The sequence below is a fragment of the Protopterus annectens genome, chromosome 11.part0 (genome assembly GCF_019279795.1).
Source record: "Protopterus annectens isolate FY-2018-M chromosome 11.part0, PAN1.0, whole genome shotgun sequence".
Taxonomy (NCBI): domain Eukaryota; kingdom Metazoa; phylum Chordata; order Ceratodontiformes; family Protopteridae; genus Protopterus; species Protopterus annectens.
In genome coordinates, this window is record NC_056745.1 from 1213640015 (window position 1) to 1213662677 (window position 22663).

Here is a 22663-nt window from a genome sequence, read left to right on the forward strand (position 1 = left end):
GTTTGGATTAACTGTTTACATCAATTGCTTCTGTCTTGTTCATGATGTTATTTTCTTTGCATATATTGTAGTACTTTTGTGGTAATTTCTCTTATTTCCTTTTAGAATTATTAAATCTATGCTATGTAGATGTACATACTCAATGCTTTGAAGCAGTTGTATTTTGGTGAAAATATGTACTCATCACTTTAAGATCCTTTTGGTTTAAGTTAAGCCCCATACTGCTTTGCTTCAAGTGCTAGTCATGCTCTGTAATCAAGTACTTTCGTTTTTGGCCATTTGGGAATATGCAGATGACTCTAATGGACTCTTAACAACTTTTTTTATTGTAATACCTCGAGATGGATTAAAAACATATTTTACCAGCTCGTGGCTTTGGCGAGAAAGCAGAGAACTGTAAGTGAAGCTTTTAGAGTTTCATAATAGGCCATGAGCTTAGAGAGCAGTTTTTTACTTTCAGTTTCTTCTTCTTCTTCTTTCGGCTTTTCCTGGTTAGGGGTCACCACAATGGATCACCTGTCTGCTCATGATTGGCAGTGGAGCTTTATGGTGTCGAGTTGCCAGCCTCGGCACTCAACCTTCCACATAAGGCACACACACACCCGCACTCATGCCTAGGGCCAGTTTAGAGTGTCCAATCCACCTACAGCATGTCTTTGGGATGTGGGAGGAAACCGGAGCACCCGCAGGAAACCCACGTGACCACAGGGAGGACATGCAGACTCCACACAGAAGGAACCCCAGCCAAGGACTGAACTGGAGAACCTGGTGTGATGCGGCAACGCTAACTGCTACACACTGTGGCTGCCCATTACTTTCAGTTTCTTTTAATTCATTTAAAATGATTACCAGCACCCACTGCACCACAGTAAAAAACCTCAGAAAAGTTCCCCGAACAAAATTTTTAATATTAATAGCACTCTTTTAGCTATTAGGATACAGTTTACAAAGGAAAAAATCATAAACATTTGTTTTTTTAAATTATATCATTTTATATTGCCTAGACCATTTACACTAGAGTCAAAAGCAGTATAGCGTTGTGTTATCAAACTATTAAAGCCTGAAAGCATGTATGGTAATTTCATATTTCATATAAGACATAGCAAGTTAGTAATACTTGTTCTAGATATTAAAGGAGTTATTTGATATTTGTCTTATTTTAGATGTTTAATATTGCAGTATTATAGCCGCGGTGGTGCAGCGGTAGCATTATTGCCTCACAGCAAGAGGTTCTCCCGTTCGATTCTCGGCAGGAGCGCCTTCTGTGGTGAGTCTGTATGTCCTCCCCGCTGTTGAGTGGCGTTCAAAAGACATGCGTAAACTGGGCGTGCCTTGGTTGAAGATTGGGTGTTGAGCTGGCACCTCAGCACCTGTATAAAATCTACTGACAATCATTCGCGGACCGGAGGTCCGCTGTGGCAACCCCTAACCGGGAAAAGCTGAAAGAAGAAGAACAACAACAATATTGCAGTAGTATAAATAATAAAAGGCACTTTCCTTGTCATTCATACCAGAGTCAAAAGCAGTATAGCACTGTGTTATTAAACTATTAAAGCCTAAAAGCATGTATGGTAATTTCATTTTTCTTATTTTAAGACATAGCAAGTTAGTAAGGGTCTATGACTACCGATCGAAAAGTAATTTCCATGAACGGCACATAGATTGAAAATGCCATTATTCAAAAGTGTTGTGAGATCGTGGTACAGTTAAGACTGGAAAATTTGCCCTTTCCTCACTGTAGAGTGATCTCGGAGTTGGAATATATATTTAGCGGGGGGGGGGGTACAGCCCCCCACAAAAACGATTTCAGTTAACGGAATTTTTGTTCTGTATGCTGTTCGCAGAAATTACTTTTTGATCGGTTGTCATAGACCCAGTTAGTAATACTTGTTCTAGATATTAAAGCAGTTCTTTGATATTTGTCTTATTTCAGATGTTTAATACTGCATTAGTATAAATAATAAAAGGCATTTACCTTGTAAATAAGATTGTTTCCAAACAATATATCTCACCCAGTTCATTTTTATATTCCATGGTGGTTTTGTTTTAAAATCTGGATCTAACTAGTTAAACATTTGAACGAATCTACTCTAATATTTATTTAAACATCTTTAGATTTTCATCCTTATTTGTCTCTCAGCTTCTTCTTCTTCTTGTCATTTGTTTTTCTCAGCATGGCATTTCAAACCAAAAGAACTCCAATCCATTTCTTCTATCTTGTCTAAGACTTTATTAGTTGGTATATGAGTCACTGCTGTTTCTTCTTCTTCTTCTTTCGGCTTTTCCCGGTTAGGGGTTGCCACAGCGGATCACTGTCCACTCATCATTGGCAGTGGAGTTTTACGATGTCGAGTTGCCAGCCCGGCACCCAACCTTCCACAGAAGGCACACACATGCACCCACGCACTCATGCCTATGGCCAATTTAGTGTGTCCAATCCATCTACAGCATATCTTTGGGATGTGGGAGGAAACCGGAGCACCTGGAGGAAACCCACGCGACCACAGGGAAGACATACAGACACCACACAGAAGGCACCCCAGTCGAGGATCGAACTGGAGAACCTCTTGCTGTGAGGCAGCAATGCTAACCACTGCACCACCGTGGCTGCCCACATGAGTCACTGCTGTTTCTATTGAGTCAAGTATTTTTGGGCCACCACTGAAGAAGATTTTAATTTTTGCTGGAAAAAGCAGATGTACTTTGAGTTGCCTTTTTTTAAGTTCCTTTATCAGTGGTAAACACTCTTTTCTTTTGGCCATTACCCCAGAAGAATAATCATTATCAAACCGGATTATGTGCTCTTCAGATCTGATCAGGGAATTAGACCAGGCAGTTTTAATATAAGTTCTTATCTTGAGATGAAAAGAATTTGACTGACTAACCTGGGACTCTGTTGTTTTGTTTGATGCTGAGACTGGCTTTAAGGATCTGTGAGCTCTCTCAATCGAATAGGAGAGAGCCTGTGGAAGCTTTAAAATGTCTGGAAGTCATGTATTAGGAAAGTTCACCATATTACTATCCTCAGTTCCTTCTGATATTCCATGAATCTGGAGATTGTTGCGTCTGGATCTATTTTCTAGACTTCAATTTTATTCTTTAGTGAAATATTTTGTCTATTTAGTGTGTCAGTATGTTTTTCAGTCAGAAATTCTGTTTTCTACATCAGTTAATGTTTCTTCCATATCTTCTATCTTCAAGTTCTGTTGCTTTGTCAATTCCTGTAGTTATTGGATTTGCTTTTTACTATTCTCTTCAAAAGTATCCAATTTCTTGTTCATTTTATCAAATTTCAGTGACAAGTCCTGCATTGTTGTTAATAATGATTGTAAATCCTTCTTCATTGTTTGGTCAGACATAGTATTTTTTGTGAAGCGCATCTTTTCTGTGGTCCTGATGCTGTCTCTTCAGGTTTTTGACAGGAATATTTGTAGAAAATGCCACATTTTTTATGTAGACTTCTTATACCATTAGTTGTGATATTCAAGCAAAGTTGAACTGTCCACGATCAATATTTTTTAATTTTTCCTCTCAGAAATAGATTTTAAGGACAGAGCTGAAGAAAGATGCTGCCACTCAGTTTACATGCTGGGCGCACTCCCTGGTAAATCTTTATCTTGAAGTGTTGACAGGGAAATATTTAAAATGTAAATTATTTTTCTACCAAAATGTCCCAGGAAGTTTCCAACATGATATTCCAATTTACTTGAATGATTTTTGATGAAAATGACAATTTAATCCTGCCAGAAATGTATAAGAGAAGCATAACAAAATTCCTGTGCTGCTAACTGCTTGCCATGTTGGCCACACCCGTCTAGAAAAAAAATTATTTGCAATATGCCGAACAGTTTGCGGAGGTAGAAGTGTTATTATACAAGGAGAAAAACATAAAAGTGCTCTGTAGTCTGAGGAAATTCTTCTTGGAAATAGTCTATAGCAAAAATGTTTAGTCTCTCTTCTCTTTTTGATATTGTCTAAGAAATATAAGACAGTATTCTAGACGCAGCTATACCTATGCCCTGTAGATTGAGAAGGTTGCATCTTTATCTATAGAGGCTAGTCTCTCTGCATTGGAGTTGCACTAGGGTACAGCTTTGTCGTATGGATACTATAGGTATCCACATGAAGTAGTAGGGGAAGAAGAATACTGAAACTGATAAGGTAGTATTGCAACAACCTGCCCTGCAGTAAATCTGTGTTACAAAAGATATTGCTTTCTGATAGCTTGAGGTGTTTAGTCAGGATGTCTGCAGCTGGTATTTTTTGACAAAGCATCCTACCTTTTTTATCCCTTGAAGGTAAGTGCACAAAAACAGCTTTGTCTGTTGTTACATTAAAATTTGGAGAGGTAGGAGTGTCTGGTGTAGAAAACCTAATGTGGAATGGCTGAGTTTATGGATCTTATATATGGGAATTTAGACTTGACTGTATTAATAATTCTCAGGACTGTTGTAAGTTTATGTTAGTCCACATTTTAGTAAGCATTTAACATTGAGTTAAACTCTACGTCTGTGTAGTTATTATTTTAACTTAGATTTAGATGAATGTGTAAATAGTTTACATTTATTTGCTGAATATATATAACTGATCTGGAATTAGGAGTATTGTTTACATTTCAGAAAGAAATAACTTAAAAAAAGTACAATGATTTGTATATATTTTGTTTTTCAAAAGTGTCGTTTGGAATTATTAAAGACTGCCTTACAAGTTTTCCCTGTAACATTTTCTTCTGATGCTTTGCAAAGAGTGGCTGATGAATTCTGTGGTAAGTGGACCTTTTCTAGATATGCATTAGTGGAAGCAATAAAACAGAAAAAGATGAATCACCTAAAATAGTGTTATAGTTTTGATGGAAAGTTTAAATACCATCTTTAAAACTGCTCTAGTGCAGTAGCATTCCTTAAATGGACCTTCACTACTAAGTTTGTATGACACTATAGACCTATTTAAATGTGGGAAAATATAGGTCCAGATTCAGAAAATTTTGCTGTGTTATGATAAGCAAATCTGCATGATGAGTTTGACCAGGCATGTTATATGCTAATGCCTTATAATGACATGGTAATGAGGGATATTATTAAAATGAGCCTGTCTATGTATGCTAATGAGATAAAATACGATATCAGAATGATTCAGAAATGCAAAAATATAGCAGAGTGGAGCTGTGCTCATGTCATAATATTTGAATTTGGCTGAAGGTCCATGTTTAGATTGAGGAAATTCCTTAACAATGTTAGAGTTTGCCACAACATGAGTAAATGTGTATTTACAAGAGACTCTTATTGCCTCTACTTTGCCTGATGGTGCATGACTTCAAGCACTGAGGTGATTTGACCATGCTTAACCTTTCATGGATTCCACAACATCGACATTATGGACCAGTACAGTGCTGATATGGGCACTGTTTAAGAACCTGTGGACATGTGTCGATCTCATCTGTAGCCCTATGTGAATCATGGAGTACTTATCTCAGTAGATATTAAGGAATGTGTGATTTTATGTATATTAGCTATGGAGACCTTTCAGCAGTCTACTGAGGATACACTGGAGATATCCCAGAAGTGGAAGCCAGTATCATGCGGGATTTCAGTAATATACCCTGTTGAGGTTTTAGGGCCATAGACTGTACCCACATTGAAGTTAAGGCCCCACCTGGTGAAGTTGGAGGGAGGTACATGAACCACAGAGGGTATATCTCCATCAACTGCCAAGTGGTCTGTAATGCATGGGGTATCATCTACAATGTTGGTACTGACTGCCAAAAGGTTAGAGTACACTCTAACCATGTGAGTAAAAACCTTTTGATCTGGAGGAAATACGGTACTACGACCCTAATTTTACAAAGCTTTATTCAGGAAAATAAAAACATCATAAGGTATTTCAGTGCTTTTGTTCATTAGGTAGTGTTACATGGTCGAACTTCTTCAGAAATACAATTCTTTACTTGCAGGTTCATGCATTTAAGACTTTTTTCTGGCTATTGAGGAGGAGGGGTTAGCTCTTTTTTTAAATTCTGTTTTAAAGCATCCACAACCCCCCTGTGCTGGTCCTGCAGTTGGGCTGCTTGACTCGCCACCCGTAAAGCATATCTGGGTGCTCCCTTTCTGCCACTAAAATAAATGAAATTACCTCCTGGTAAAACCCTGAAGGCACCCTGAAGTTACTTGCTAGCCAGGTTTTCATAGAAAGCTCCTAAGGCTCAAGAATAGAGAATGTATGTTTCTAATAGCAGTTTACTATAAGACTTTACATAAAACCTATTAGTAATAGTTAACCCTTCCGTGTCAAAGCTTTAGCAGCCTGCTGCAGACCCATACCACTCCCCTTCCCAATTTTATTAACATAGAATACACTGTACCCTGTGAAGGTTTCTGCCTATTCTCTCCTGTTTGATATCCCCTCTGACCACTAGGTAGAAACATACACTAACAGAAAAGGTAGTAATACATGATTATACCAAATCCCAAAAGCTACATAGCAAAGCTGGAACACATTTAGACATCACCTTCCCACCTCTACATCTGTAATATATTCTGTCCCTCCCTGGTGCTCAACCCATATCTAAAGTTACTCCACAATTATAATTTTCACCTAAAATAAAAATAAAACCTTCTTGATAAAGCCATAAACTTCAGTCAGCTGATACTTTTTTTCGGCTTTACTCACCTTTTTTAAGCCTATTGATCCTGCGATATCTTCCCACCAACTTCTCCACCCACTAGTCCTACCACTATCTCCCAACCTATCCCCACCCATTAGCTAAATTCCTCACAGAGTTTATTAATATCAGTTAAAGAATGTGGCGCCATTTTTAAATTCTGTTTTAAAGCTTCCATAACCCCCCTGTGCTGGTCCTGCGGTTGGGCTGCTTGAATCACCACGCGGTAGTTTTTTTTTTTTTTTCTGCAATGAAACTGCGTTTTTTTTTTTTTTAAAAGTACCGATAGTATTGTAAGTGTAAAACCAGCCTCATGCCTGTATTCAGTTTTATGTAGTTATTAAGTATGCATGTGTAACTGCAGGCTTTAGAGCACCGATGATTCTATAACTGTTTGTGTTGCTGAATAAGTGTATTTAAAGCAGGTTATTGTGAGAATTAATAGTTGCACGATTGTTTACATGAATATGTGTCCATAACGTAGGTTCATGAAAGGACTAATAGCTGTATGACTGTTTAAAAGTGAATGCGTGTGACAGAGGCAAACAAGGACTAACGCTGTGATCTTGAGGGTAGTTTGTTGCATTCCCAATGGGTACTCACTACGCAACTTCTTACCGTTGTGGTATGTATTTGATGAGTTACCCATCATCAGTTTATTCAAATAGTGTGACTCATGGTTGGCTATTACTTATTAAATATACCCTATATTTGATGCTAACTTATCTGAGCACATAAGCATGCCAGCCACGTGGCATTTTGTAAAGGGTGCTCCATACTATGAGGGGTACGTTATACTTAGGATAAGATACCTACCAACTGTTTTATTCTATTTTCGCTTAGGATAGTGTGACTCATGGTTGACTATTGGTATAATTATGCCACTGTACTTACAGCTAAACTACTAATGTACTTTAGCACACCAGCCACATAGCGTTTTGGAATGGGAGGTTTATACATTAAGGCGGACACACAAACTATATTTACATGCTTATGGTGCCTGCAGTAATTTAAGGTTTCTGCATACACTAGCCACATGGCAATTTAGAATGGTCATTTGGTCCTTCAAGACTGCTACGCGGACTGCATTTGAATTACAGATACTGCCTGATAAGACACATAAGGTCTCCATATGCGTAGGCTTGAACAAAAGGAAATACACACGTGTTTTTACACAGATCTGCATGAAAGAAGATTTTTGAATAGATTAACAGACCTCAAATACCTTATCCTATATAATTAATGTACAAAAGTCAGCACGTAAAAGGCTCTAGAAAACCACATGATTAGAGTGAACATTCTTAAATGCAATACAGTCCTTTTTCTGCCTAAATACAGTTGCTAATTATTTGTACCAGTGCTTATATTGATAATACACTGCAATTACCAATGCTGCTTAAACCTATGCATAATACAAGTACTGCATGAAGATAAGTTGAATTGAACCTACTGTTGCAAGGTTGTTGTGCATTTATTGTGCTGTTTTTGTCTCAGATTAGCTCAGATTAATGCTGTTCACTGTTTTTAGGCTAAGCTGTAGAGTAATAGCATCTGTTTTTCTTGTAAATTGCATTATAGTAATACCTCTGTTTTGGTGCTCTTTACTGTTACCCCTCCCTGTACACATACCCTTTATTCTACATCTATCCCTAGTCTCTGTCTACTCTCTACACTCTGTTACCTAGTCTCTATCTACTCACTGCACTCTGTTACAAACTCCATTTCTACCTCAGACTTGGTTATTACATGCCTTCTTCTCCTGCCTCTTATCTGTATCATTTTAACTATCTAACTCAATCTTGTCTCTCCCTCTTTTTCAGTAAAGCTTATCCGGGTGCTCCCTCTCTGCCACTATAATAAAAGAAATGACCTCCTGACAAAACTCTGAAGACACCATGAAGTTACTTGCTAGCCAGGGTTTCACAGAAAGCTCCTAAGGCTCAAGAATAGAGAATGTATGTTTCTAATAGCAGTTTACTATAAGACTTTACATAAAACCTATTAGTAATAGTTAACCCTTCTGTGTCAGAGCTTTAGCAGCCTACCGCAGACCCTTACCACCCCCCCAATTTTATTAACATAGACTACACTGTACCCTGTGAAGGTTTCTCCCTATTCTCTCTTGTTTGATATCCCCTCTGACCACTAGGTAGAAACATGCACTAACAGAAAATGTAGTAATACATTATTATACCAAATCCCAAAAGCTACATAGCAAAGCTGGAACACATTTAGACTTTACCTTCCCACCTCTACATCTGTAATATATTCTGTCCCTCCCTGCTGCTCAACCCATATCTAAAGTTACTCCACAATTATAATTTTCACCTAAAATAAAAATAAAACCTTCTTGATAAAGCCATAAACTCCAGTCAGCTGATACTTTTTTCCTGCTGTACTCACCTTCTTTGCTCTTCCCTGCTACATTCGTCCTGTGGGCTCACTTCAGCTTCCCTACCCTACCCCCAATTCCCACCCGCCCCAGTAGTCCTACACTTATAGTCCTCATAGTCACACCCCCACCAAAAACAGCCTACCAACACCAACCATTTAATAAGCCTACTCCCACTTTAACACATATCTACCTACTTGCAACCTTCACCTCACCCTTCCCCAGACAAATCACGCAAGCCCTACTATCTGTACTACTACTAACTCTCACTGCCCTAGCCTATACCACATCCATACACACACTACCACCAAACAATACCTTTCACACAGCACATACCTACACACACTTACAAACACACAAGAATATTGCAATCTGCTCCACATTATTCAAAAATAGCTCACTATTTGTCATATACAAGACACACACAATACCTCTCAATAAACACTTAGTAACTAAAGTTCACTTTGACCTAGCCCACACTATAAAACTCAAAATATTCCTCAAAAATGGCTACTAATCTCAGGAGACATTCACCCCAACCTAGGTCCACTCAACAAACTGCTTTCACACAAACAAGAATCAGAACTTCTTATCATTAACTTAAACTCAAGAAGTATATCCAATAAACTACATGACTTACATGCACTCATATCCCACTACTCGCCAGACATACTTTCTATTACCGAGACTTGGCTAAAACCCAACACCCAAAATGATGAAATTCTCCCCCCTGGTTATAGTATCCTAAGGCACGACAGACCTACCAAAAAGGAGGTTGAGTTGCAATGTTATTTAAGAACACACTTAACCTCCAGCCTCTGAACACTCCACTACCCAACTTTCAGAATGCAGAAACATTAGGCTCTGTTCTATCCATTAAAAACCAAAAAAAAAAGAATCAACATCCTCTGCACCTACATTCCCCCAGGTAATAACTCACCTGTAATAGAAGAAATTCTACAATGGACTACAAACAACCTGCCCCAAGAAAGTATCATGCTAGGCGATCTAAACCTAGACTGGTGTACATGTAACTCCAACAATCCCTCAAACCATATCAACTTATTTTGTTTCTCACAATTAATCCAGGAACCTACCAGAATTGACAAAAAGACCAAAAAACAATCTATTCTCAACTGGATTTTAGTTAATTTCCCCAAAGAAAACTACCATGTGGGCTGCCTACCTGACGTAGTAAGTGACCACTGCCCCACATTCCTACTTCGAAAACAGGTAAATATACCAAACCCATACAGTATAAGGAAATTAGAAATGAGCACAAAGTTAATTCACAAATTCTTAATAGATTACTACAACAATGTAACTGCCACCCACTACAGACTCTATCACTAGACCAGGCAGTCGACTATTTCAATAGTACTTTTATAAATGTTCTAAATACAGTCGCTGCCATTAGGAAATGTAGAATCAGAGTTAATTATGCCCCTTGGCTAAATAGGACCACAAAAGGCTTAAAAAAAGCCATAGACAATGCCTGAAATAATTGGAAAAAGAACAATACCAGCCAAAATAGACAAGTATACCAACAACTGCGTAATCAGGCCAAAAAACAAATAAAATTGGATAAACAAAACTACTCCCTTAATGTCCAAAACAAACATTCCAAAAACCCACAAAAATTCTGGCAGGCTATTGATTCCCTTCTAAAACCCGGCAAAACTACCACCCCCACCCGAAACACCAATAATAACAATGACAGCATAGCTTCTCAATTTAATCACCACTTTACAGAATCCATTCTCACATTATCTACCCAACTATCTAGCAATAATCCTACACTTACACCAACTATAGAGAACAATACTTTACCCTTATTTACACTCTCACCTGTACCAACCTCTATGGTAAAAAAACTACTCGTAAAACCTAAAACCTACCACCCTCGCAGCAAATGGTTTACCCACTAATTTCTTAAAATTAGCTGCAGAGTCCCTGGCCTACCCTGTCTCAGTTTTCATTAACCGGTCCATGCAAGAAGCCCAAATCCCCAAATTATAGAAAGTATCATACATTTTTCTTCTTCACAAAGGCAGCAATTCCTATGAGCTATCAAACTACCACCCCATTGCTATCCTATCCCCCCTTTCTTAGCTCCTAGAGAAATGTATTTACACTCAAGTGATGCACTTCCTAATCTCACACAATCTCCTCTCATCCACACAGCATGGCCACCGCCCAAATCATAGTACAAGTACTGCTCTTCTGTCCTTCACCAATCAGGTTAACTAACTGAAAAACAACAATCACTTTGTATCAGCCATATTCTTAGACTTATCTAAGGCATTCGACATGGTCTTTCACAACCTGCTTCTAGACACCCTAACCACAATGTCCTTTGCCCCTCCACTACTTCCTGGTTTAAAAACTATCTCTCCAATAGACAGCAGTCAGTCAGATGGCAAGGTGTACTATCACCTTTACTACCAACCACTATAGGCATTCCACAAGGCAATACTGGGCCCTTGACTATTCACAATTTTCACCAATAAACTACACACCTCCACCCTGCATGCAGCACTCATACAGCATGCAGATAACTCTACCTTAATCTACTCTGCCCCATCCATAGCCACCCTTCAAAAACGTACCCAAGAATCTTTCTGTTCCGTCAAGAAATGGATTACTGACATCCAACTTATCCTCCGCTGTAAATGGACCTTGCTCTAGTTGGATATTCCCGGTAATCAAATGTAAAATAAATAAATAAAATAAAAATAAATAAAATCTGATCCATTTTATTAAGCTTTTTACATGGGTTGGGAGGGTGGCCTAATGGTTAAGGTGTTTGCCTTACAAACACAAGGAACAGGGTTTGAGTCTCACAAGGGATAATTGGCTAGGCTTAAAATGGCTTGCAAGGGCAGTTAGCTTAGTACTAATCTATGAACCTATGAACCTATAAACCCCAACAAGACCAAATTACTTCTCTTTACCCCCAACAAACACAGGACCACACCCACCTCCTTCACTATCACCTCCAAAAAATGGCACAACAATCTCCCCATCACCCCACACTAAGCTCCTAGGCATACAAATTGATAAGGATCTTCACTTTGATGTCCATATCTCTCAAACCATTAAAAAGGTACATAAAAAGTTAGGTACTCTATACAAACACAAACAGTTCTTATCAGATCAAGCACGAATCACCATAGCCTAAACACACCTACTGTCTACCCCTAATGTACGCATCCCCAATCCTAACCCACATCAGGAAAACAGATACAGACAAACTAGAAGCATGTTACAATAAAATTGCAAAATTCACAAATAACTCCACATTTAGAAGCCAACTCTGTCTTGCCCTAAAAGAGCTACAGTGGCTAGAACTTCCACAGTGAATTAGCTACCACCAACTAGTGCTTACCTACAACACACTAAATAATCCCCAAAAAGCCCCAGCCTTAAATCAACTAATAAACCAATACGTAGCAAACCGTCCCCTGAGGTCATCAAGCAAAACCCTACTCTGTGTGTCCAGAGCTAACAATACTGCAGGGAAAGCTCTCTTCTCCTATACCATCACTAAGAAATGGAATAGCCTCCTCCAAAATATCTCGACTGCTCCTTCTATAGCACTATTCAAACAGTCACTCAAGGCACACCTCACAAAGTCCTGGCTATGTCTTTGCTTTACTTAGACATTCTCCCCTTCTCCCCACTCTCACTGTCCCCTTTTCTTCACTCAGTTCTATCCCTACAATATTGTACTAAAAACACTCTAATGCAACAACGTCTACACATAACCATTATGTATTATGCATATTCTGTTTTGTGAGATATCTCCTTCATTGCATAAGTTGATTAGTGAGCATTTTTTCTCTCCCAAATACTTCCACCCAAAGCTAAGTATGAGTAAACATGCTAGTATTAGCTTGCATAGAACAAACTACTGTATATACCTGCATGATTGCATTGTATCATATATCCTTGTTATATATTTTTATTGCATTGTATTACATTGTATTATATATACTTTTTTCTGTATATCTACCACTGTACTTGCTAGATGTGGAGCTTTTCTCCCCGGGCCTCCACTGTAAATAGACTTCGATCTAGTCAGACATTCCCTGTAATCAAATGTAAAATAAATAAATAAAATAAAAATAAATAAAATCTGATCCATTTTATTAAGCTTTTTACATTTAGGTTCCCATTCAAGTCTGGGGGTGTGTCAGTCTGGAGTTTCACCTGCCATCTGAGTTCTCTGACTTCCAGCTGGGGGTTAGTATCACCGTGGGGGATGGTGACTTTGTTCAGGATTATGAAGAGGAATTTAATGCAAACTGGGCTGGTATATTTGTGTTTTGCTAGAGTGTTTTTAGTATCTTGGTTTCTAATGGCTTGGTAGTGTTCCTTGATTCAGTCGCTTAGTTTTCTTACTGTTTTGCCTACATAGTATGCTCCACATTGCTTGCAGACTGCTACGTACACTATGTCCATAGTGTTGCAGTCCAATGCTTGCTGGAAGGTGTAAATGTGCCTAGAGGATTTTAGGGTGGTGTTCCCCTTTGGCTATGTACTGGCAGGCAGATGCATTTGCCGCAGCTGTACATGGCTGGAGGCCACTGAGCATTATGGGTGATGGTTGGGGTGCTGTGTCGAACATAGCCTTAAGAGATAGTGTTCTCTTCTAGCTGAAGGGTGGGGAAGGTCCCAGTACGTTTTGCAGTTTGTAGCTGCTTTTAATGATCTCCCAGTTGTTTGTCAGTATAGTTCTGATAGATTCTGAGTCAAGGGAGATTGGCAGGGGGAATCTGGTGCTGTCTTTGGAGGCTGTGTTTCCCTTCATGTTGTGGAACCTGTATCCTAATATTGGAGGGTATCTGAGGAGTCTGTTATCTGAGATCTCCCTCCGGATACTGTTAATCAGTTCCATGGGGTACTGCTTGTCAATGAAGAGCTTGCCTAGAAGGTGGCATTCTTGTATGACTGTTTCCTCTTCACTGACCATGCAGCTTAACCGCACAAATTTTTCCTTTACTATGTTCTTCTTCATGAAGAACGAGTATTGGCTGGTGTAGTCAAGGTTGTTGTTGTGGAACGTCTGTTTCCTGTGTATGTTGGAGGAACATTTTTTGTAGACCGGTTCTAGGGACAGCATGACATCCAGAAATTGGACTTCATTCCCTTCGCCTGAGAGGGTGAAGTCTAAGAAGTCTATGCTGTGGTTGATTCTGTCTAGAAAGGATTTGAGTTCCTCGGGGGGGGTCCTTCCCAGAGGACAAAGATATCGTCTATATAGCATTTATATAGACTGGTGAACTCAAACCCTGCAAGGTTGGTGAGGATGCCCATTTCTCACCAGCTTAGGACTAAGTTGGCATAAGCTTGAGCCATTTTGGCTCCCATAGCCATCCCTTGGAGTTGTTGGTAGATATGGCCATTGAAAGAGAAGAAATTATTTTCCAGTACTATTTCTAGTAGTGAAATCCATATTCAGACTTGGTGTGGTGGGCTTTGGGTGCAGTTGGCTAGATATTTTCCCACACTGTCTAGCCCCTGTTGGTGGGGGATACTGGGATACAGTGCCACTATGTCCAGCGTGACAAGGATGCAGTGGTTTGTAATTGGGGTAGCTGGTGGATAGTGTTTAGGAATTCCCAGGAGTCTCTAAGGTAGTACTGGGACTCCTGAACTATCGAGTTTAAGTAATAATCCAGAAGTGTTGAGATATATTCTGTTTTGGTCTTTTTAGATGCCACTATGTGTCTCGGGGTGGGTTGTTTGGGTCTTTGTGCGTTTTTGGGATCCCAAACATTTTCCCGATTTGGGGAGATGGTACTGTCATGAAATCCAACTCCCAGTTGGAGATAAAGTCTTTCCTGTAGAGGTCAACCAATGCTTTGTCTATGTTTAAAAAGCTTAGGTTGACCGTCTGTGGGGACACAGCTTTGTTGTATGCTGTGTTGGAAAGTGTGACCTCAATCTTGTTGATGTAAGTGCTGGTGTCCAGTAGAACGATACCAACTCCCTTGTCGGCATTCATGATGGTAATGCTTGGCTCATTTTTGAGCTGTTGTAATGCTTTTCTCTCAAGGGTTGAGAGATTAAACCACTTGGTACATGGTTTCTTTTCCAGGGAGGCTCTGATTTCATTCTCGCAAACCTTGGAGAAGATACTGAGGGTTTGATTGAGAGGATGGTTAAATGTGTTTCTTCTCCTCAGTGGACTGTTGGTATCACTGTCAGACCCTTCCTTGTCACTATTGGATGGGGAAGAAGGTAGTGTCTGGTCTGGGAACGTGATAATCCTTTGTGATGGAGCGGAGCCTGTAGCTGGCTGGTACCTTTGGCTTGTGGTCCCTAAGTACTGAACGTCGTACTCTTGGCTGAGAACCCTTGCTCATTAAAAAACAAACTGCTTTTAATACCGTGTTTAAAGTTCAATTTTCTGCAAAATAGTTTCAGGTCCAACACTATGTTTGTGATGGAGGCCCTTTGGATTGGAATAAAGTTTAGTCCTTTTTTCAGTACTGCTTTCCACAATGTGTGCATGTAGGTTTATTCAGTTATCAGGAATCCATCATATGGCACATTTGTGATCTCTACCATGAGAGATGACTTTCTACAGAGGCATCTTGTAGGTGATGATAGATCTGGCCTAGAACCCTGGCTCATAACACCCGTAAGAAATTCACGAAATCAGACCATGGCTACAGTTGTACCTGGTTGATAACAAGAAACATTTCTAAGCATGTATTTGGACTCCTAAATGCACTCTTTTGCTCTCTGGATTCATCCAGTGGTGCACTGCAGTATGACTTTGCCATATGTGTAAAAATAGTGTCTGTGTGCAGTGTTATATTACATATAGGAAACAGTTACAGTAGGGTGGCACTTGTAGGGCCAGCTGTTCTCAGCACAATAGGTAGTGAAGGCTGAGTCAGAGGAGGAGGAGGAGCTAACTACAGAGGGTGATCATGTCAGACGGAGCCAGGCACAGTATACTGTGGCACTAGCAAAAAGGCATCAACTTGCATATACCTTCAAAATGTAGTATAAAAGAGTAAAGCAGATACACTACAGTAAAAATTATGCATGCAAAATCAGCACCACTTTGCTCACCCATGCTTAGTCTCTCTGTTCTGTGCGTCAGACATAGACTTGTTGATAGGGGCCAGTGTCAGAGGAAATGTGTGGTGTAGCAGAGTCTGTGGTGGTGTGAGCCTACGGGGACACAGTCTCTGATCTGCTAGGGACAGATTCTGACATTGATTTGCTGGGGTGTCAGAATCTGCACATTTCCCTGCTCAGTAGTGTCTCCATTAATCTGCCCTTCATGTTAGATGTGGGTAGCATAGAGACTTTGCCTATGGGGTGTGCTGGGGATGTAGAGTTCATATTTCCTGTGTCCAACACACAGTCTGTACACACTGATTATGCTAGCTCATCCATAAAATCATAATTAGAGGTTGCATAATTACCAATATCTGGCAGGAGCAGGCCCACAGTGCTGGTGCTAGATAAAGAATCCCCTGTGAATATACCAAAGCACAAACTATCCTAAGTGTGACCCAGCACCAGAAGTATACATGCTGCTGAGAGTTTTGTAAATATAGTAATACTTTATGTGCATACTTTGTTCACATGGCTATGAAAGTTGAATCCCTGATGTCCATATATACCATTAGTCAGACAGCTTTCATAAATGTTAAGATGAGTAAGGAGTACAGAGGAATTGCATGTATCTATACACAGAAACAGGCCTACATATCTGAGGCATCTACAGTGAATTGTCTCTGGGGTTTGTCCATCTCTGCCTCAACATCCAGCACTGTACTATAAGACTCTCTAGATGTACCAGTCTTTGAGCTTTGCCAGAAACTCCTCCATCTCCGTGAGTGGTGGTATACTTAATGCTGCTGTCCTCCTGTTGCAGTATGTTCCTGAGCCAGCAGTTGTATTCTTTGTTGGGCACCATGTATCATATCAGTAGGCCTGCAGTGGACCGTTTCATAACTGTGGTTCTGTCCACGAACCACATTAATGTTGGTTGCATTTTTTTCTCAGGTATGGTCACTTTAGGGCTGGTTGGTTGCATGCTGTTGGCCATGGAGATGTAGGTGCTGGAGTATTACCTCATTCTCCACATCTGAGACTTTGGCCTTATGTGTGGATGATGTCCCAGCAGATGCAATAGTGTGTTTCTGCCTGGCCTTAATTGTAGGCATTGCTCTTTGTTATTGAAAACAATGGAAGTAACAGCTTTGTTCCAGGACGTACCTTACAAATCATAGCACCGCCAGTATCTCCCTTGGCCATATAGCAAGTTTTTTTTTGCCTGTCAGTATATATCTGTATCCACACATTTTAAATAATGTCAAGTACCTAGGTTTACTGAGCACGTCACCCACAGAACAGTCACAAAATGTCATCTGACTAATTAGATGTGATTGTTCCTATCACTATTAGGAATATAGCTATTCTTTTGCTACTGATACATGTGCAGTGTATATGACAGTAAAGTCTACTGAACAGTCCTCCGAGTATGTGCTCATGGATATGTTCCCCATTAAGTTTAAAAATCCTGCAAGAGAAGCAGTTACCCTATCCTTGCAATCCCCATCTCAATACTGCTTGTCCAACACACTAAGAATTACTCACAAACATACATCCCATTGTCAAAAGTATAAGTTGCCTTATGCAAGCAAGAGATATCTTCCTGAAACAATTGTTTTCTGTTGAAATTTACCTTTTTGCAGGTATTGAAGTATGAGGTCCAAAGTTTTCTTTAGTAGTGTGATGAAGCTGTGCACCTCTTATTGTGCTTCTATCATGCAGAATCACCTTCCTAAGCATGTTGAGTATGCTGATTAGCTCCCAGTTTATTATTGTTTCTTTATTGCTCAATTTAGTGATGAACACACTTGCTAACTGTCATGCAGAAGTTTCCTTGATACTGTGTATATACTAGAGTCCCTGCTGGCAGCGCATGTTTTTTGGGGAGAGTTATTCCATCTTTAACCTTCTGCACATAGATTCACTATAGTGCTAGATGTCTCAATAACATACCCAGGGATTGAGGACTGCCATGTTTCACACTTTGAAGTGTTAGATGTATTATAATAATACAGAACCTAATTTTTTTGAGGTTACACAATTGAGGTAGCCATCAGTGTCTGTAATTTTGCAGCAAGTAGGACATGCAAGACCTGATATGGATGCTATTTCTCTGCAATTTTTCACTGAGTTTCTTTAAGGTGGAATATAATGGCTGGAGTAGAGGGTAGTGTCCTTTTAAAGTACAGAGGTGATATCAGGAGGAGTCAAAAATATTTCTGTACATCCTCCATAAAGATTATAGCCAGTGGCTCCTGCATTAAGGCTCTTAAGGGCCTCTGTATAAGACTGATGCCTGGAATAGTATAGCCCAGGTTGTCACCCGTAAGATTGGCATCCGACACATGGGGAGAATAGTACTGTTACAACTATAGTGACATGAGATGCTGCTATCCTGACTTCCTTGGCTTATGGGAGGCTGAAGTAAGGCAGTAGGCAGCACCTGTGTACTGTAAGTTTGCTGCATTTCAGCCTCACATTTAAACTGGCACTGCATGCCAGCCACATATATTATAGTGCTCTTTTCATATGTAAACCCTTTAAAGAAATATAAGAGAATATGCAGCTGAGCAGGAGAAGACTGACACACCGGACTGAATATTCAGACTGTGTTGTTTTTAATGTGAACAGTAGCAGGGATTTGGCAGATAGCTGCTAGGGTGATTTAGTAGAGGCAATGAAAGAGAAATGATGTAGCTTGAAAGAATGAATCGGCATACTGTGGAAAACGTCATTGATTGAATGAGAGGAGCCGGCATACATGTATATTGTGAGATCTCTATGAAAAAGGAAAGCAAATAGGCTAGGAAAGTTAAAAAAGATCTTGGTACGAAGCAAAGTGAGTGGTCAGATAACATGATAGAAATGGACAAACAGCAGCCCTCCTCAAAAGACATGCAAAGAAAAGAGAGTACTACATAAGAAGTGAAGACTGATAAATAATGATCAAAAAGTCCAAGAAATTGAAGAGGCAGTCTTCTGCCACTCAGATGATATATTGGGACTGCAGAAACAACACAACAGAGTTACAGAGCAAAATGGTGGAACAAGAAATCTGGCAACAGAACCTAGAAATGAATTTTGAACTGGAAGACAAGGCACAAAGGGAAAAACCTTTGCTTTATTGCCATACCTGCAGAAGTGGAGGGTAGTGACTGTAAGGGTTTCATGACTGACTGTATTGATAAATGAACAGGTATCCCCCGGAAGGAAATTGAAGTGGAGAGGGCTAACATAGTTTACCAACTAGAGGCTGTGGTAAAGCAGATCCCAAGATCTTTGCTTGTGAAGTTTTAATCCTATGAGCTCAGGAAAAGTGCTCTCCGTAGTATGGAGAAAAGGACGAATGTTGAAGATATAACAAACAAGAATATTTGTAGACAATGATTATTTTGTGATCACAAGAATCCAAAGAAGTAACTTCATACCAGTGATCAAGAAATGTGTGCAGATAGGAGTGCGATGTAAGTTGCAGTACCCAGCAATATTCAGCATTTTTGCTGCATCAGGCACAAAGACATTTTTTGGATCCTGAACAGCTTTAAGTGTGCTGCAAAAAAAGTGGAGGACACAGATGGATCTTTCAGAGTCCAAGTGGAACAGAAGAAAAGAGTTTACAGCAGATGTCCATGAAGCCCTTCCCCAGCCGAAGATGAAGGATAAGCAGAAGAAATAAGAATCTATTCTCACATTGTTCACAAAGCTCTTGGAAAGACAAATGCAATGTCAAAACCTGAGATTGGGAAGGAGATAAGTTGAAGGGTTTTGAGCGCAAGCCAGCCACAGGAAATTTTGATGGTGGACAGGCCCTTGGAGGATTGTAGACTGCAGGAGGATATACTTGATCAGTTCATGCAGTACTAGAAAATGCCGTTTTACTTTAGAACTGCAGCAGATGCAAAGGGGAAGAGTGACAACACATCTGGGCATATTTTGTTGAAATGGATGATATGATTGAAATTTAAAGTTCCCTAACAGGACAAGACAAACATATATAGTTGTCAAACCTTAGGGTAATCGATTCATGTAATTGATTGTAAAACAGTTAAAAAGACTGGGTTATTAAGTCTTTTATGTCCCAATTGACTCATGTACTGCTTATGGTACACACTTTGTTTTCTGGGCCGTTTCACAGTTTGTACAACAGTTATAATTTTCATTACTTTGAGTATTGGGGCCAGCCTATGGGGATGGGTTGGAGACTAGAAACTGATTGGCTGGCCTAGGCAAAGGGATGGGGCACAGGTTCTCCTTGCTGTCTCTTAAAAAGGGAAAAGACCAGCTCTGGACTTCCTGTTTTCAGAGAGTGGACACTTTGTTGCTAGGTGGCAATTATTGTTTATCCAGCTATCCAACCGCCAGGTCTGAAGACAGTATGCAGATAAGGGGTGTGCCAGGGGTATGACCAACAAGAATAGTGCACATAGTAGAGAGAAATAAAATATGGTGTCTTGTCGGCAAAGACTACCAAACAATTGCTACAGGGTTTCCTGTTTTTTCCACCTATGAGGGTAATCATAATGGAAGGCAAATGACAGGATTCTTTCTTGTAAATAGTTACATTGATAATAGGTTTGTTGGGGCAGGGGAGGGAAAGGTGGTTATATGGAATCAATTTAAACAGATCTGTAGCATAGCGCAGCATGTAAAAGTTTTGTCACAGACATATGTTTCTTAGATCAATTCTACAACAAAACAAGTAAGAGAGTTTAGAGGTTGGCGTACCCAGCAGAAAATGGTAGGAGGTCAGAGATGACACATCTATGGAAATTAAACACAAATGTTAAAATCAAGCTACTCATGGATGCTTTACAGGAGAACTATGCTCAAAAACAGAAAAAAATATATCTTTATTTTATCATGTCTTGATGTTTCCCGCAGTTTTAACCTCAATCTGAGACTATTTGTGCTTTTTTAAAAAAAAATAAAAAAATAAGTGTTATACCACAGTCTGCCCACTTGAAGTCTGACATCTTTTTTGTTTTGTATTTTAAACATGAAACATCTTTTTTATTAAATTATCATCGTATGACATAGGGAATCATACATTTATATAAATAAAAACAAAATATATTGACATATTTTTAGTTGCAAACATTATACATCACTTATCTATCCAGTCATTGTCAGTCAAATGTTACATAGCTCATTCAAATCCTTCCTTCTTTTAATCCTCATTCCTCCTCCAGAACATTATTCTGCATGTATTGCTCCCACAATTCCCATTTCTATCTGTGTAATTTGCTCCTGCTCCTTCTCTAAAGATCCCGTTTCCAGTTGTTTTATCTCTGTTACAATATTCACTACTAGTACAGTTGGTTTAGTCTTTGAGTTCCATTTTCAAGTAATTGCTTTTTGCCAGCCACCATAATTAGAATCAAGAAGGCCTTACATTGTCTAGGCAATTCCAATTTTGTGTCATAGCTCAAAAAAATTAATTTCCTTAGTTACACCAGTTTGCTCACCCAGTATTTCTGACAGAGCAGACTGCAGGTAATTTTGAAAGTCTGCAGCTCATTTCTGTCTCAAAAAATATGTTCCCAATTACCTCTTTCTTCGCACCTCTAACATTTGCAATCTATCGGAGGAAAAATTCTTCGGAGTCTCTTTGTGGTATGAAAAAAACTATGCAAATGATTCCAAACAAAGATCCTGAATCTTCTAGACTTTTTTTTTTTTTTTGCATATTTGGAAGTCATACATAGTTCCATTATGAATTGCTTAGCCAGTCTCCCTTCCCAATACTTTCTAACTGCCTCTGGTTGATTCTTATAGGTATAATGTAGTATTTTATATGCCTTACTAATTACCCTTTCTTTAACAGCAGGTTCTGTTCTAGATTCTACTAAAAACTCTACCAGTGCTGGTCTTTTGCCTATATTCTTTTATCAGTCCTTGATAGGGAAGGCAATCTCTAACCTGCAGTCCAAACAAATTCTCAATCTCTTTCCATTCTATTACCTTTCCCTCTCTAATTATTTGCTCTCACTACATTAGTTCTTTGCTACTTTTCTCCAGTAATTTCCAGCCCTCTCTAGACTATTGTCTGTATCCCTAATTGCAATCATCTCTATCATCAGAATCTCCTTTCTCCATCCCTGTGTTAGCTTAGTTCTTAGAATACTTTCTATTACTGTATGAATATTATATTCTGCATGGATATTGTTATTCTCCTCAAGGATCTGCATCCAAAATCCCAGTCTCCTTGTTTCTTGAAGGGGTCATTTCATTGTCATTTATGTCTTTTTTTCCCAGCCATGTCTCTGTAGCTATGATTATGTCTGGGGAATATGTGGCAATACAACTATGTATATCCTGGATTTTGTTGCATATACTTCTACAATTGATATTTAGAAAGAGAAAGCTTGAATTTGCATTTGTGCTTTAGTTTTATTGGATTTCGTATAATAATATATTTATAAGATACCTGTAATTGAAACAAAATCTAAGGTTTGCAGGTACACTGTGTAGTGAGAATGGGAGGACAATAAATTACATTTATTTGGGAGGTATGGTAGTTGGTAAAGAGT